This window comes from Bombyx mori, chromosome 4 (assembly GCF_030269925.1).
Source record: "Bombyx mori chromosome 4, ASM3026992v2".
In the NCBI taxonomy this organism is placed as follows: domain Eukaryota; kingdom Metazoa; phylum Arthropoda; class Insecta; order Lepidoptera; family Bombycidae; genus Bombyx; species Bombyx mori.
The window spans coordinates 8,999,487-9,006,949 of NC_085110.1; the positions used below are offsets into that span (position 1 = coordinate 8,999,487).

General features: G+C 38.0%; 1 long non-coding RNA gene across 1 annotated transcript; it reads left to right on the top strand.

Annotated features, from left to right (window-relative positions):
- Positions 1–298: 298 nt before the first annotated feature.
- On the top strand, positions 299–4,029 carry LOC105841845 (uncharacterized). Its single transcript, XR_009972960.1, has 3 exons — positions 299–1,810; positions 2,500–2,708; positions 3,745–4,029. It is a non-coding gene; the product is annotated as an uncharacterized LOC105841845 (long non-coding RNA).
- Positions 4,030–7,463: the final 3,434 nt, after the last annotated feature.

The following is a 7,463-nucleotide window of genomic DNA, read 5'->3' on the forward strand; positions in this document are numbered from 1 at the left end:
ACTACAAAGTAGGTAATATAAACTAGCGATTTTTTTTTTCGAATTTTTACTTCATCTATTCGCTGATAGCCTAAGGGGCTATTCCAGCTAAACTTGTTTAAAATGAAACACTGCAACGTGACTTCCGCCATTTAGGGACATTAGAGGAAATTTCATTAGCATCAAATAGGAACCGAGTCTAGTTTTACACAGCAGGACGAAAACGAATATATAGGTAAGACATTCTTGAAATAATGGTAATCGTATTCGATGTATTTTTTGTATGAAAATGTTTGTCGTAAAAATCGTTTGCATTTTCAAGAATAACTAATTTACTACACTTCACTATGTCGTTACGTATGTTTACATTTTAGTCGTGCTCACTGGTTTTTTGTCCCCATACTTTCAAGGGAGTCCTGTTGTTCCATTATAGCACCTTTTATAATGGAGAAGTATTAGGTACAGTAGTGCGTAATGACACACACACATCTATATCTCCTGACTATTAGCCGGACTGACCTAACCTTGATCTCTTATATAAAAAGTTCTTGACTAACCGAGTGATGTGATCTAAGGGCCTGGCCACAGCTACTGGCGGTGCGTTATGCGGTGCGTTGCGAGGCGCGGCGGGCGGTGTGACTTGCGGGGGTATGCCACAGCTAGACTAGTTGCGACGGCGGCGGCGTCAGAGGTGGACGTATTTAGAAAGCCCTATCAAATTTCCCTTTCAAAAGTGGCACGATATTACCTTGAAATAAGTGCGTTCTTAGCTGAAGATATTATTCAATCAAGAATAGGAGCGTACCCAGTTAGAAAAAGAGAGAACTTGGCGAATTTCACCCTATTTATTAGGTATTATATTAGGAATATAAGAACTATCCCGATAAATAGATTATTAATAGATTCAACCTTCACAGATATTACCAGGTTCAAATCTAAATTTACCATACGTGTTAATTGCTGATAAAGCCTATCCTCTTAAAAATTATTTGATGCGCCCATATCCACCGGGTGGTTTAAATGTGGAACAAATAATTTTCGACAAAACATTATCCCGGGCAAGTGTCACAATTCAGTACGCGTTTGGTATTCTAACTAATAAATTTCGTATTTTTACGAAAAGTGTACAGGCAAACAAAAAGCACGCGACATTGATTATAAAGGTTTCGTGCCTTAACAGAAAGTGATGGAGACAGAGATGCAGATTTTCAGCAGTTTGTTTCCCAGTTTGGAGACTCCAATATTCACAATAGCGTACGCAGATCAAGACGGAATAATCGAGCAACGGTTCAAGCATCTAGAATACGAAATCAATTCAAATTTCAAATTTTATTTCAATAATCCTATCCAAGAGTATCTAGGAAACCATTAGTACCAGAAAATTGTTGTTTTATTTCGTCCCACATTTTTTTTATAACATGCCTATATTTATGATGTGGATGTTTTGACATCCATATTTCTGGTCTACTCAGTATTTCACTAATGAATTGTTCCACATCCATTATATTTTATTAGCTCAACGCGCGGTAAAAACAAAATGATTTGTTTCGGTCGCGCGATGCCTCAATGCGTCCACCGACACCGCCGCGCGCGCCGCTCTGAGCTGTGGCCACCTCCATATTGTCTAGTACATTTGTTTCACTCGCACATCGTGCAGCTCGTCGCCGCCAGATGTCACGCGCCTCTCACCGCGCCTCGCAACGCACCGCAAAACGCACCGCCAGTAGCTGTGGCATACTTCATAGGTTGTCTACCATTTGTTTTCGCCGCTCCCGCTTGCCGCGCCTCACGACGCACCGCAATTCGCACCGCTCTCGGCTGTGGCCAAGGGGTAAGCCATTTAAATTTCAATATTATAGAACACAAAACTAGAAAGCATACGGACTACTACTAACAAAGGTTGAACAGTTTGCAAATAGATGAGAGTTAAGCTGAAGCACGCTTGAAGGGGAAAAGGCGGAGGAGGACACTAGTGCGTCTTGCAGCTTTACCGACTCGTCTGAGCTAGAATTATATATTTATTAATAATTATGAAATTCGTTACATTCAGCCGACTGTGTTCGTAACGAATAAAAATTAAAGATGGAACGCCTTTGTGCTCGTGACGTATTTTAGTGTGTCAATTAGAGTTCTGTATGCCGACGGCCCAGCATGAGGCGACGCGGCGCGCCGGGACGCACAGTCGGAGCCCAACATCCCTCTTTATTAAATATTCTGACAAATTGATCGTGTTGTTTTCGCAAAAAAAAAAAAAACATTTTGCAGATGTTAGACGACTATTGTTCTTATGGGTTTATTCAACGTTTATTTATTACTTTTACATGAATATTTTGATTTAGCTATTTCAAAAAATAATACTCAAATTTACAAAAGATTATGTTTACTGTGCCTACATACAAACAAAATACCATAAACTAGAAAGTGTAACATTTGTTTCCATTCTCTTAAACTGTTTGTTAAAAACTATAGGTACCCACGTCAATATTCTTATTACAATGAACAAATTATTTGCCATTTCAGGTTTATTAGTTTGGAACAAAAGTTGAACACAAAGAAGATTTTTTACTACACACGTCCTAAAGACGAAAAAGCAATTATATTAGTTCGACGTTGCTGCTATTAGCGCTGGAGCTACCTGCGGCGCTGCTCTATAATTACGCCCTGAGTGACATTTTCGAAGCTTTTGTAAGCGATAACACGGAAGCTGCGTCAGAAACTTAAAAAAGCAAGTTAGTATTGTTACAGTAATGCATTTGGGAGTAAATATTGAGAAGGCACAATGCGGGACCCGACAACCCTTAAATATAGTCCGCGGGGTGCCATTAGAGCAGTTGAAAGAGTTGGGTGTTCCCGGCCCTACTACGAGAAACGACTTTGTAAATCTAATTAAAATATCAATATGTTCACTGGACTCCGCGTTGACAATTCGATTTCACGCCTCGCGCCCTCCTAGCTGTAGTAATACAAAGATATTATATGGTAATGAAATATTGCATGTTTTATTGATAAATTAAAACTTTATAATGCAAGTCGTCGTGGCGTAAGGGATAAGACGTCCGGCGCATTCGTGTTGAGCGATGCACCGATGTTCGAATCCCAGGCGGGTACCAATATTTCTAATGAAATACGTACTCTACAAATGCTCACGATTGACTTCCACCACGGTGAAGGAACTAAGCATCGTGTAATAAAAATCAAACGCGTTAAATTATAATTTGTGTAATTACTGGTTGTGGACCTGTTGTGAGTCCGCACAGGTCGGCACCACCGCCCTGCCTATTTCTGCCGTGAACCAGTTATGCGTTTCGGCTTGAAGGATGGGGCAGCCGTTGTAACTATACTTGAGACTTTAGAACTTATATCTCATGGCGCATTTATGTCGTAGATGTCTATGGGTTCCAGTAACCACTTAACACCAGGTGGGCTGTGAGCTTGTCCACCTAGCTAAGCAATACAAAAAAAAACCACACTAGATTAAAACAATATTAGACTTTAAATAGTAACTGGAATACTAATATAACGTTAGGGTTTATTCATAATATCTCAGTTCGGTTTCTCGAACCAATCGACACTAGCGTTCAAGGAGTCAATATAGGTATGTATAAGAGGAACGATCGCCAACAATTCTTTATAATATTCAGCCAGCTTCGTAAGGTATACCCAGACCTTTTTTTTTCTAAACATGTCTAAGGCTCAGGTAGCAAATACAAACAACAATAAAAACGTGACTGGTGACATATCAATCGATTTTTGTCAATGTTCCAGATTCGCACAAATCAAACATTGAAGTGTTAAATTTTTCTTTACAAAGGGCTTTAGAAGTCGCACGACGGGGATCTCGCAGGAGAAGCATTATGACACGGGATCATTAGTTAGCAAATGTCAAACTCAATTGAAATCGTTTCTTATTGACAGCATTTTTGCCCTGATCGTACAACAAGAAGACAACTTAAGCAAATAAAGATCTTGAGTAATGATTAATGATTTTTACACTATGAAATAAATTCAAGATCACAGATTCTAATTTCGAATAATAAATCTAAAACATTACATATTCGCATCATTTACCCTAAAATATTATATTTAATTTTGTTCAATAACGTTCTATTAATTATTTTATTACAGCGCAAATGTTACGAAGCACGGCTGGCGCAATATTTCATCGCTCCTATTCTCGAAAAAAGCAACCCTTTCCGTTTTTTTTTTGTTTTGTATTGCCATTGTCACCCTTTTACTTCCATTTCAATTAAATAATGTCTGGTCATTTGGGACGGGCAGGCCTGAGCGCGGAACTTGCGCATTCGTAATGTTGCGCGGCACGGTGTGTCGAGTTCGCGCCTCCATCGGCCCCTGGCGCGATGTGCGCGTCATTCTGTGCGCACATTAATCACTTCCATTATTAAACTTGTTATTGTGTTCATTTGGAGATAACATTTTATAAACGGTGCCGTCCGCTTCTAACAAAATAAGCTTCCTATAATATCGTCTAACCCTCTTGGAGAGCGCTACCGTAAAAAGAGTTGATTAATGATATTATGTTGCCGATAACAACAAATCCGCTTAAACTTGCTAAATTTTTATTTGATTTATGACTAATGAAAAATAGTTCAAAGTCCGAAAAACTCTCTATGTATTATACAATTAAATGGTCTTGTTAAATAAGCAGAAAATTTACTTTCTGCTATTGTTTTAGTATGCTTTCTTGTATGTATGTATGTATGTAATATATTTATTCATAAAAAGTTACACTTACATTCAAAACATGCCCCGCAAATTTTTTTTGACTCTACCGAAAAGTCTCTATAGTCAAGTTTTAAGATTTTCCGGTCATGGTTCTAGTCGAACCCGTCGCTTGCGACGAAGGGCTCGACGAGTAAATTAACCCTCAGACACAGACCACTGAGTTTCTCGCCGGATTTTCTCAGTGGGTCGCATTTCCGATCCGGCGGTAGATTCTGCGAAGCACGGCTCTTGCTAGGGTTCGTGTTAGCAACATCATCAGTTTTGAGCCCCGTGAGCTCACCTACTAGTTAAGGCGACGCTCATATAGCCTCTCAAGGCTATAAGCGTAGGGAGGAAAAAAAAAGATGGAGGCTGTAATCTTTAAATGAGAATACATAACTTACTAATGAATCGTAGATGATATTAATAGTATGTCTAGATAATAATTAACATGCATACATTCTAATTAATATGCAACAGTTACTGCATATTCACCCTTCCTACTTGTCCTCAATTTATTGTCCTATCAAGAAATACTAATACTAAATTTCTGGAAACGGTAATTATTAATACCAACCGTTATCACTGAGGCTCTACATCGAATTTTCATGATTGCTTCATTAAACAGCAAAACAATATTTTTGTTTCGCTGTCCCCAAAGACCAGTGACCACAACGGCTGAACCAGTTTAGGTCTCATTCTCTAGTATGTACTTATTTGGTCTCCATTAGAATTACTGTTTGTTATCGTGTTTGATGAGCTCGCGTTTTGAATGCCCTATTATTTATTTATTACATTTGATGAACGAGTTGACGGGCCGCTTGGATTTAGTTGTTGGAGCCCATAGATATCACAGTGTCGATACCGCCTTTTGACCTATAAGGCCGTAGTCTTATAGCTCTTTACTACTAATCCTTAAAACGAGACTAGAAACGTACCAGAACTTAACAGGATCACAAAATAACAAACCTCGACTGAAATAGCTTTGCGGAAATATATTTTTTTAAATTGATTTCTATGGCTATTTTCAACGCGAAGCAGCCATGCATTCCGGTTTCATGGGTGAGACAACCGGATATATAAAACAGTTGAGACTTCGACCACTTTTCTTCTAAGTTGAGGTTACTAGTTACTCAATTCATTGATATGCGTTGATGTTATATAAGCTTTTTTTTAACCGTCAAGGCGTAGCTGCATCTTAGGCTACCAGCGAATAGGTAGGGTTTTTTTTTTATTAGTTGTTAAACTTTAATATTAACAAGCACAACAAATTATGAAAATAATTCGTTAACAATAAATTTGCATATTCTACAAATTCTTAATCCGATTTATCCGACTCGGATGGGAGTAGTCACGATCGGGTATTTCCGATCTTGTTTTGACGTAAATCAGCTAGTTTTCTATTCTGAGGCGGCCCACCAAGTCGGAGGTCGACGCGTTACCTTCTCGTGACATTTTGCTTGCTTCTTAGAAGTGCGCGCGTTTTTCCTTATTTTGCGTCATCAAAAGATGCCATTTAATATTTAGTATGTTACCTCACTCTTCGTTATGCATGACTATAGTGATGTATATTTCAATAAAATATGTTGTCGTTCTTTTAGCGACAACATATTTAATATATATATTTTTTTATTATTGCTTTGATGGGTGGACGAGCTCACAGCCCACCTGGTGTTAAGTGGTTACTGGAGCCCATAGACATCTACAACGTAAATGCGCCACCCACCTTGAGATATAAGTTCTAAGGGTCTCAGTATAGTTACAACGGCTGCCCCACCCTTCAAACCGAAACGCATTACTGCTTCACGGCAGAAATAGGCAGGGTGGTGGTACCTACCCGCGCGGACTCACAAGAGGTCCTACCACCAGTAAACCGCAACAGTAGCGTGAATTTGCTGTTATTATAAATTACAAGTAGATGACTAGATTTGGGGACACAAGTGTTGAAGAATCAGTAAGAACAGTGTTGATAATACTGTTAGTTCCTTCTCTATACAAAGGAAGAGTTTAAAACTCATTAATAATCTTCATAAATTATTAACACAATAATTGATTCTTTATCAATAGAAAACCTTTAACTAAGTAATTAAGTCTACATATTTGATTCATGAATTATACCTATATGTCTATATGAAAATGTGTCAAGTACTCGAAATTAAAATACTTGAATTTAAAGACACAAATTAAATATATAAAGCGTTTTTAATCATGACTGTCATGATCACGTTCTAACTTCCTTTTTATCCTCAGGAGTATAGTTCACTGGTGGTTTGGTGTGCTGCATCGATTTCGCACCAATAGTTTCTTCAATCAACATTATAGCATATTTTGGTCGGACAGTTAACGCTTAAGAATAGAATAGTTAACGCTTTAAAGGGACTAGCAGTGTTTATACCTATACAAACTATAACTATCATGTCTCAATATCGGCAGCGAAATATAAGTTGTAGTGTGTATGGGCTGCATTGATTACTTGACACCAAATAAGTATATATTACCACCAAACATATTATTATTTATTAAAACTACTATTATACGTTTTTATTTTGGTGATGCTTTTTCATTTCATCAATTTTCAAATTACAACCAAAAGAAGTTTCTCTTCTCTCTTCAAAAAGTAGAGGAATCATTCCAGATGATTCCATTCCAGATTCCAGATCCACCTATCTATTGAATTATAAAAGCGGACATGTGAAGAAATGTTATGTCGACTTAGGTTACGTATTCATTCAATAGTATCGTAAATTGGAAAGTGTGTTTCC